The sequence below is a fragment of the Delphinus delphis genome, chromosome 10 (genome assembly GCF_949987515.2).
Source record: "Delphinus delphis chromosome 10, mDelDel1.2, whole genome shotgun sequence".
Classification (NCBI taxonomy): domain Eukaryota; kingdom Metazoa; phylum Chordata; class Mammalia; order Artiodactyla; family Delphinidae; genus Delphinus; species Delphinus delphis.
In genome coordinates, this window is record NC_082692.2 from 104830533 (window position 1) to 104838088 (window position 7556).

Consider the following 7556-nt stretch of genomic DNA (forward strand, 5'->3'; position numbering starts at 1 on the left):
TACGGCAACGCTTTAGGGGGAGCGTGCGTGTGAGGGCGCGGGTTAGTGTTAGCGTACGGGTTAGGATTAGGGGACGGGTGAGGGTCAGGCTTCGGGGAAGGGTTAGGGTTAGGGTTCGGGCTAGGGTTAGGGTTAGGGGACGGGGACGGTTTAGGGTCCAGGTGAGGGTACAGCAACGCTTTAGGGGGAGCGTGCGTGTGAGGGCGCGGGTTAGTGTTAGCGAACGGGTTAGGATTAGGGGACGGGTGAGGGTCAGGCTTCGGGGAAGGGTTACGGTTAGGGTTCGGACTAGGGTTAGGGTTAGGGGACGGGTACGGTTTAGGGTCCAGGTGAGGGTACGGTAACACTTTAGGGGGAGCGTGCGTGTGTGGGCGCGGGTTAGTGTCAGCGTACGGGTTAGGATTAGGGGACGGGTGAGGGTCAGGCTTCGTGGAAGGGTTAGGGTTAGGGTTCGGGCTAGGGTTAGGGTTAGGGGACGGGGACGGTTTAGGGTCCAGGTGAGGGTACGGCAACGCTTTAGGGGGAGCGTGCGTGTGAGGGCGCGGGTTAGTGTTAGCGTACGGGTTAGGATTAGGGGACGGGTGAGGGTCAGGCTTCGGGGACGGGTTAGGGTTAGGGTTCGGGCTAGGGTTAGGGTTAGGGGACGGGGACGGTTTAGGGTCCAGGTGAGGGTACGGCAACGCTTTAGGGGGAGCGTGCGTGTGAGGGCGCGGGTTAGTGTTAGGGTATGGGTTAGGATTAGGGGACGGGTGAGGGTCAGGCTTCGGGGAAGGGTTAGGGTTAGGGTTCGGGCTAGGGTTAGGGTTAGGGGACGGGGACGGTTTAGGGTCCAGGTGAGGGTACGGCAACGCTTTAGGGGGAGCGTGCGTGTGAGGGCGCGGGTTAGTGTTAGCGTACGGGTTAGGATTAGGGGACGGGTGAGGGTCAGGTTCGGGGAAGGGTTAGGGTTAGGGTTCGGGCTAGGGTTAGGGTTAGGGGACGGGGACGGTTTAGGGTCCAGGTGAGGGTACGGCAACGCTTTAGGGGGAGCGTGCGTGTGAGGGCGCGGGTTAGTGTTAGCGTACGTGTTAGGATTAGGGGACGGGAGAGGGTCATGCTTCGGGGAAGGGTTAGGGTTAGGGTTCGGGCTAGGGTTAGGGTTAGGGGACGGGGACGGTTTTGGGTCCAGGTGAGGGTACGGCAACGCTTTAGGGGGAGCGTGCGTGTGAGGGCGCGGGTTAGTGTTAGCGTACGGGTTAGGATTAGGGGACGGGTGAGGGTCAGGCTTCGGGGAAGGGTTAGGGTTAGGGTTCGGGCTAGGGTTAGGGTTAGGGGACGGGGACGGTTTAGGGTCCAGGTGAGTGTATGGCAACGCTTTAGGGGGAGCGTGCGTGTGAGGGCGCGGGTTAGTTTTAGCGTACGGGTTAGGATTAGGGGACGGGTGAGGGTCAGGCTTCGGGGAAGGGTTAGGGTTAGGGTTCGGGCTAGGGTTAGGGTTAGGTGACGGGGACGGTTTAGGGTCCAGGTGAGGGTACGGCAACGCTTTAGGGGGAGCGTGCGTGTGAGGGCGCGGGTTAGTGTTAGCGTACGGGTTAGGATTAGGGGACGGGTGAGGGTCAGGCTTCGGGGAAGGGTTAGGGTTAGGGTTCGGGCTAGGGTTAGGGTTAGGGGACGGGGACGGTTTAGGGTCCAGGTGAGGGTACGGCAACGCTTTAGGGGGAGCGTGCGTGTGAGGGCGCGGGTTAGTGTTAGCGTACGGGTTAGGATTAGGGGACGGGTGAGGGTCAGGCTTCGGGGAAGGGTTAGGGTTAGGGTTCGGGCTAGGGTTAGGGTTAGGGGACGGGGACGGTTTAGGGTCCAGGTGAGGGTACGGCAACGCTTTAGGGGGAGCGTGCGTGTGAGGGCGCGGGTTAGTGTTAGCGTACGGGTTAGGATTAGGGGACGGGTGAGGGTCAGGCTTCTGGGAAGGGTTAGGGTTAGGGTTCGGGCTAGGGTTAGGGTTAGGGGACGGGGACGGTTTAGGGTCCAGGTGAGGGTACGGCAACGCTTTAGGGGGAGCGTGCGTGTGAGGGCGCGGGTTAGTGTTAGCGTACTGGTTAGGATTAGGGGACGGGTGAGGGTCAGGCTTCGGGGAAGGGTTAGGGTTAGGGTTCGGGCTAGGGTTTGGGTTAGGGGACGGGGACGGTTTAGGGTCCAGGTGAGGGTACGGTAACGCTTTAGGGGGAGCGTGCGTGTGAGGGCGCGGGTTAGTGTCAGCGTACGGGTTAGGATTAGGGGACGGGTGAGGGTCAGGCTTCGGGGAAGGGTTAGGGTTAGGGTTCGGGCTAGGGTTAGGGTTAGGGGACGGGGACGGTTTAGGGTCCAGGTGAGGGTACGGTAATGCTTTAGGGGGAGCGTGCGTGTGAGGGCGCGGGTTAGTGTCAGCGTACGGGTTAGGATTAGGGGACGGGTGAGGGTCAGGCTTCGGGGAAGGGTTAGGGTTAGGGTTCGGGCTAGGGTTAGGGTTAGGGGACGGGGACGGTTTAGGGTCCAGGTTAGGGTATGGCAACGCTTTAGGGGGAGCGTGCGTGTGAGGGCGCGCGTTAGTGTTAGCGTACGGCTTAGGATTAGGGGACGGGTGAGGGTCATGCTTCGGGGAAGGGTTAGGGTTAGGGTTCGGGCTAGGGTTAGGGTTAGCGGATGGGGACGGTTTAGGGTCCAGGTGAGGGTACGGCAACGCTTTAGGGGGAGCGTGCGTGTGAGGGTGCGGGTTAGTGTTAGGGTATGGGTTAGGATTAGGGGACGGGTGAGGGTCAGGCTTCGGGGAAGGGTTAGGGTTAGGGTTCGGGCTAGGGTTAGGGTTAGGGGACGGGGACGGTTTAGGGTCCAGGTGAGGGTACGGCAACGCTTTAGGGGGAGCGTGCGTGTGAGGGCGCGGGTTAGTGTTAGCGTACGGGTTAGGATTAGGGGACGGGTGAGGGTCAGGCTTCGGGGAAGGGTTAGGGTTAGGGTTCGGGCTAGGGTTAGGGTTAGGGGATGGGGACGGTTAAGGGTCCAGGTGAGGGTACGGCAACGCTTTAGGGGGAGCGTGCGTGTGAGGGCGCGGGTTAGTGTTAGCGTACGGGTTAGGATTAGGGGACGGGTGAGGGTCAGGCTTCTGGGAAGGGTTAGGGTTAGGGTTCGGGCTAGGGTTAGGGTTTTGGGACAGGGACGGTTTAGGGTCCAGGTGAGGGTACCGCAACGCTTTAGGGGGAGCGTGCGTGTGAGGGCGCGGGTTAGTGTTAGCGTACGGGTTAGGATTAGGGGACGGGTGAGGGTCAGGGTTCGGGGAAGGGTTAGGGTTAGGGTTCGGGCTAGGGTTAGGGTTAGGGGACGGGTACGGTTTAGGGTCCAGGTGAGGGTACGGTAACACTTTAGGGGGAGCGTGCGTGTGAGGGCGCGGGTTAGTGTCAGCGTACGGGTTAGGATTAGGGGACGGGTGAGGGTCAGGCTTCGGGGAAGGGTTAGGGTTAGGGTTCGGGCTAGGGTTAGGGTTAGGGGACGGGGACGGTTTAGGGTCCAGGTGAGGGTACGGCAACGTTTTAGGGGGAGCGTGCGTGTGAGGGCGCGGGTTAGTGTTAGCGTACGGGTTAGGATTAGGGGACGGGTGAGGGTCAGGCTTCGGGGACGGGTTAGGGTTAGGGTTCGGGCTAGGGTTAGGGTTAGGGGACGGGGACGGTTTAGGGTCCAGGTGAGGGTACGGCAACGCTTTCGGGGGAGCGTGCGTGTGAGGGCGCGGGTTAGTGTTAGCGTACGGGTTAGGATTAGGGGACGGGAGAGGTTCAGACTTCGGGGAAGGGTTAGGGTTAGGGTTAGGGCTAGGGTTAGGGTTAGGAGACGGGGACGGTTTAGGGTCCAGGTGAGGGTACAGCAACGCTTTAGGGGGAGCGTGCATGTGAGGGCGCGGGTTAGTGTTAGCGTACGGGTTAGGATTAGGGGACGGGTGAGGGTCAGGCTTCGGGGAAGGGTTAGGGTTAGGGTTCGGGCTAGGGTTAGGGTTAGGGGACGGGGACGGTTTAGGGTCCAGGTGAGGGTACGGCAACGCTTTAGGGGGAGCGTGCGTGTGAGGGCGCGGGTTAGTGTTAGCGTACGGCTTAGGATTAGGGGACGGGTGAGGGTCAGGCTTCGGGGAAGGGTTAGGGTTAGGGTTCGGGCTAGGGTTAGGGTTAGGGGACGGGGACGGTTTAGGGTCCAGGTGAGGGTACGGCAACGCTTTAGGGGGAGCGTGCGTGTGAGGGCGCGGGTTAGTGTTAGCGTACGGGTTAGGATTAGGGGACGGGTGAGGGTCAGGCTTCGGGGAAGGGTTAGGGTTAGGGTTCGGGCTAGGGTTAGGGTTAGGTGACGGGGACGGTTTAGGGTCCAGGTGAGGGTACGGCAACGCTTTAGGGGGAGCGTGCGTGTGAGGGCGCGGGTTAGTGTTAGCGTACGGGTTAGGATTAGGGGACGGGTGAGGGTCAGGCTTCGGGGAAGGGTTAGGGTTAGGGTTCGGGCTAGGGTTAGGGTTAGGGGACGGGGACGGTTTAGGGTCCAGGTGAGGGTACGGCAACCCTTTAGGGGGAGCGTGTGTGTGAGGGCGCGGGTTAGTGTTAGCGTACGGGTTAGGATTAGGGGACGGGTGAGGGTCAGGCTTCGGGGAAGGGTTAGGGTTAGGGTTCGGGCTAGGGTTAGGGTTAGGGGACGGGGACAGTTTAGGGTCCAGGTGAGGGTTCGGTAACGCTTTAGGGGGAGCGTGCGTGTGAGGGCGCGGGTTAGTGTCAGCGTACGGGTTAGGATTAGGGGACGGGTGAGGGTCAGGCTTCGGGGAAGGGTTAGGGTTAGGGTTCGGGCTAGGGTTAGGGTTAGGGGACGGGGACGGTTTAGGGTCCAGGTGAGGGTACGGTAACGCTTTAGGGGGAGCGTGCGTGTGAGGGCGCGGGTTAGTGTCAGCGTACGGGTTAGGATTAGGGGACGGGTGAGGGTCAGGCTTCGGGGAAGGGTTAGGGTTAGGGTTCGGGCTAGGGTTAGGGTTAGGGGACGGGGACGGTTTAGGGTCCAGGTTAGGGTATGGCAACGCTTTAGGGGGAGCGTGCGTGTGAGGGCGCGCGTTAGTGTTAGCGTACGGCTTAGGATTAGGGGACGGGTGAGGGTCATGCTTCGGGGAAGGGTTAGGGTTAGGGTTCGGGCTAGGGTTAGGGTTAGGGGATGGGGACGGTTTAGGGTCCAGGTGAGGGTACGGCAACGCTTTAGGGGGAGCGTGCGTGTGAGGGTGCGGGTTAGTGTTAGGGTATGGGTTAGGATTAGGGGACGGGTGAGGGTCAGGCTTCGGGGAAGGGTTAGGGTTAGGGTTCGGGCTAGGGTTAGGGTTACGGGACGGGGACGGTTTAGGGTCCAGGTGAGGGTACGGCAACGCTTTAGGGGGAGCGTGCGTGTGAGGGCGCGGGTTAGTGTTAGCGTACGGGTTAGGATTAGGGGACGGGTGAGGGTCAGGCTTCGGGGAAGGGTTAGGGTTAGGGTTCGGGCTAGGGTTAGGGTTAGGGGATGGGGACGGTTAAGGGTCCAGGTGAGGGTACGGCAACGCTTTAGGGGGAGCGTGCGTGTGAGGGCGCGGGTTAGTGTTAGCGTACGGGTTAGGATTAGGGGACGGGTGAGGGTCAGGCTTCTGGGAAGGGTTAGGGTTAGGGTTCGGGCTAGGGTTAGGGTTTTGGGACAGGGACGGTTTAGGGTCCAGGTGAGGGTACGGCAACGCTTTAGGGGGAGCGTGCGTGTGAGGGCGCGGGTTAGTGTTAGCGTACGGGTTAGGATTAGGGGACGGGTGAGGGTCAGGCTTCGGGGAAGGGTTAGGGTTAGGGTTCGGGCTAGGGTTAGGGTTAGGGGACGGGTACGGTTTAGGGTCCAGGTGAGGGTACGGTAACACTTTAGGGGGAGCGTGCGTGTGAGGGCGTGGGTTAGTGTCAGCGTACGGGTTAGGATTAGGGGACGGGTGAGGGTCAGGCTTCGGGGAAGGGTTAGGGTTAGGGTTAGGGCTAGGGTTAGGGTTAGGGGACGGGGACGGTTTAGGGTCCAGGTGAGGGTACGGCAACGCTTTAGGGGAAGCGTGCGTGTGAGGGCGCGGGTTAGTGTTAGGGTACGGGTTAGGATTAGGGGACGGGTGAGGATCAGGCTTTGGGGAAGGGTTAGGGTTAGGGTTCGGGCTAGGGTTAGGGTTAGGGGACGGGGACGGTTTAGGATCCAGGTGAGGGTACGGCAACGCTTTAGGGGGAGCGTGCGTGTGAGGGCGCGTGTTAGTGTTAGCGTACGGGTTAGGATTAGGGGACGGGTGAGGGTCAGGCTTCGGGGAAGGGTTAGGGTTAGGGTTCGGGCTAGGGTTAGGGTTAGGTGACGGGGACGGTTTAGGGTCCAGGTGAGGGTATGGCAACGCTTTAGGGGGAGCGTGCGTGTGAGGGCGTGGGTTAGTGTTAGCGTACGGGTTAGGATTAGGGGACGGGTGAGGGTCAGGCTTCGGGGAAGGGTTAGGGTTAGGGTTCGGGCTAGGGTTAGGGTTAGGGGACGGGGACGGTTTAGGGTCCAGGTGAGGGTACGGAAACACTTTAGGGGGAGCGTCCGTGTGAGGGCGCGGGATAGTGTCAGCGTACGGGTTAGGATTAGGGGACGGGTGAGGGTCAGGCTTCGGGGAAGGGTTAGGGTTAGGGTTCGGGCTAGGGTTAGGGTTAGGGGACGGGGACGGTTTAGGGTCCAGGTTAGGGTATGGCAACGCTTTAGGGGGAGCGTGCGTGTGAGGGCGCGCGTTAGTGTTAGCGTACGGCTTAGGATTAGTGGACGGGTGAGGGTCAGGCTTCGGGGAAGGGTTAGGGTTAGGGTTCGGGCTAGGGTTAGGGTTAGGGGACGGGGACGGTTTAGGGTCCAGGTGAGGGTACGGCAACGCTTTAGGGGGAGCATGCGTGTGAGTGTGCGGGTTAGTGTTAGGGTATGGGTTAGGATTAGGGGACGGGTGAGGGTCAGGCTTCGGGGAAGGGTTAGGGTTAGGGTTCGGGCTAGGGTTAGGGTTAGGGGACGGGGACGGTTTAGGGTCCAGGTGAGGGTACAGCAACGCTTTAGGGGGAGCGTGCGTGTGAGGGCGCGGGTTAGTGTTAGCGTACGGGTTAGGATTAGGGGACGGGTGAGTGTCAGGCTTCGGGGAAGGGTTAGGGTTAGGGTTCGGGCTAGGGTTAGGGTTAGGGGACGGGGACGGTTTAGGGTCCAGGTGAGGGTACAGCAACGCTTTTGGGGGAGCGTGCGTGTGAGGGCGCGGGTTAGTGTTAGCGAACGGGTTAGGATTAGTGGACGGGTGAGGGTCAGGCTTCGGGTAAGGGTTAGGGTTAGGTTTCGGGCTAGGGTTAGGGTTAGGGGACGGGGACGGTTTAGGGTCCAGGTGAGGGTACGGCAACACTTTAGGGGGAGCGTGCGTGTGAGGGCGCGGGTTAGTGTTAGCGTACGGGTTAGGATTAGGGGACGGGTGAGGGTCAGGCTTCGGGGAAGGGTTAGGGTTAGGGTTCGGGCTAGGGTTAGGGTTAGGGGACGGGGACGGTTTCGGGTCCAGGTGA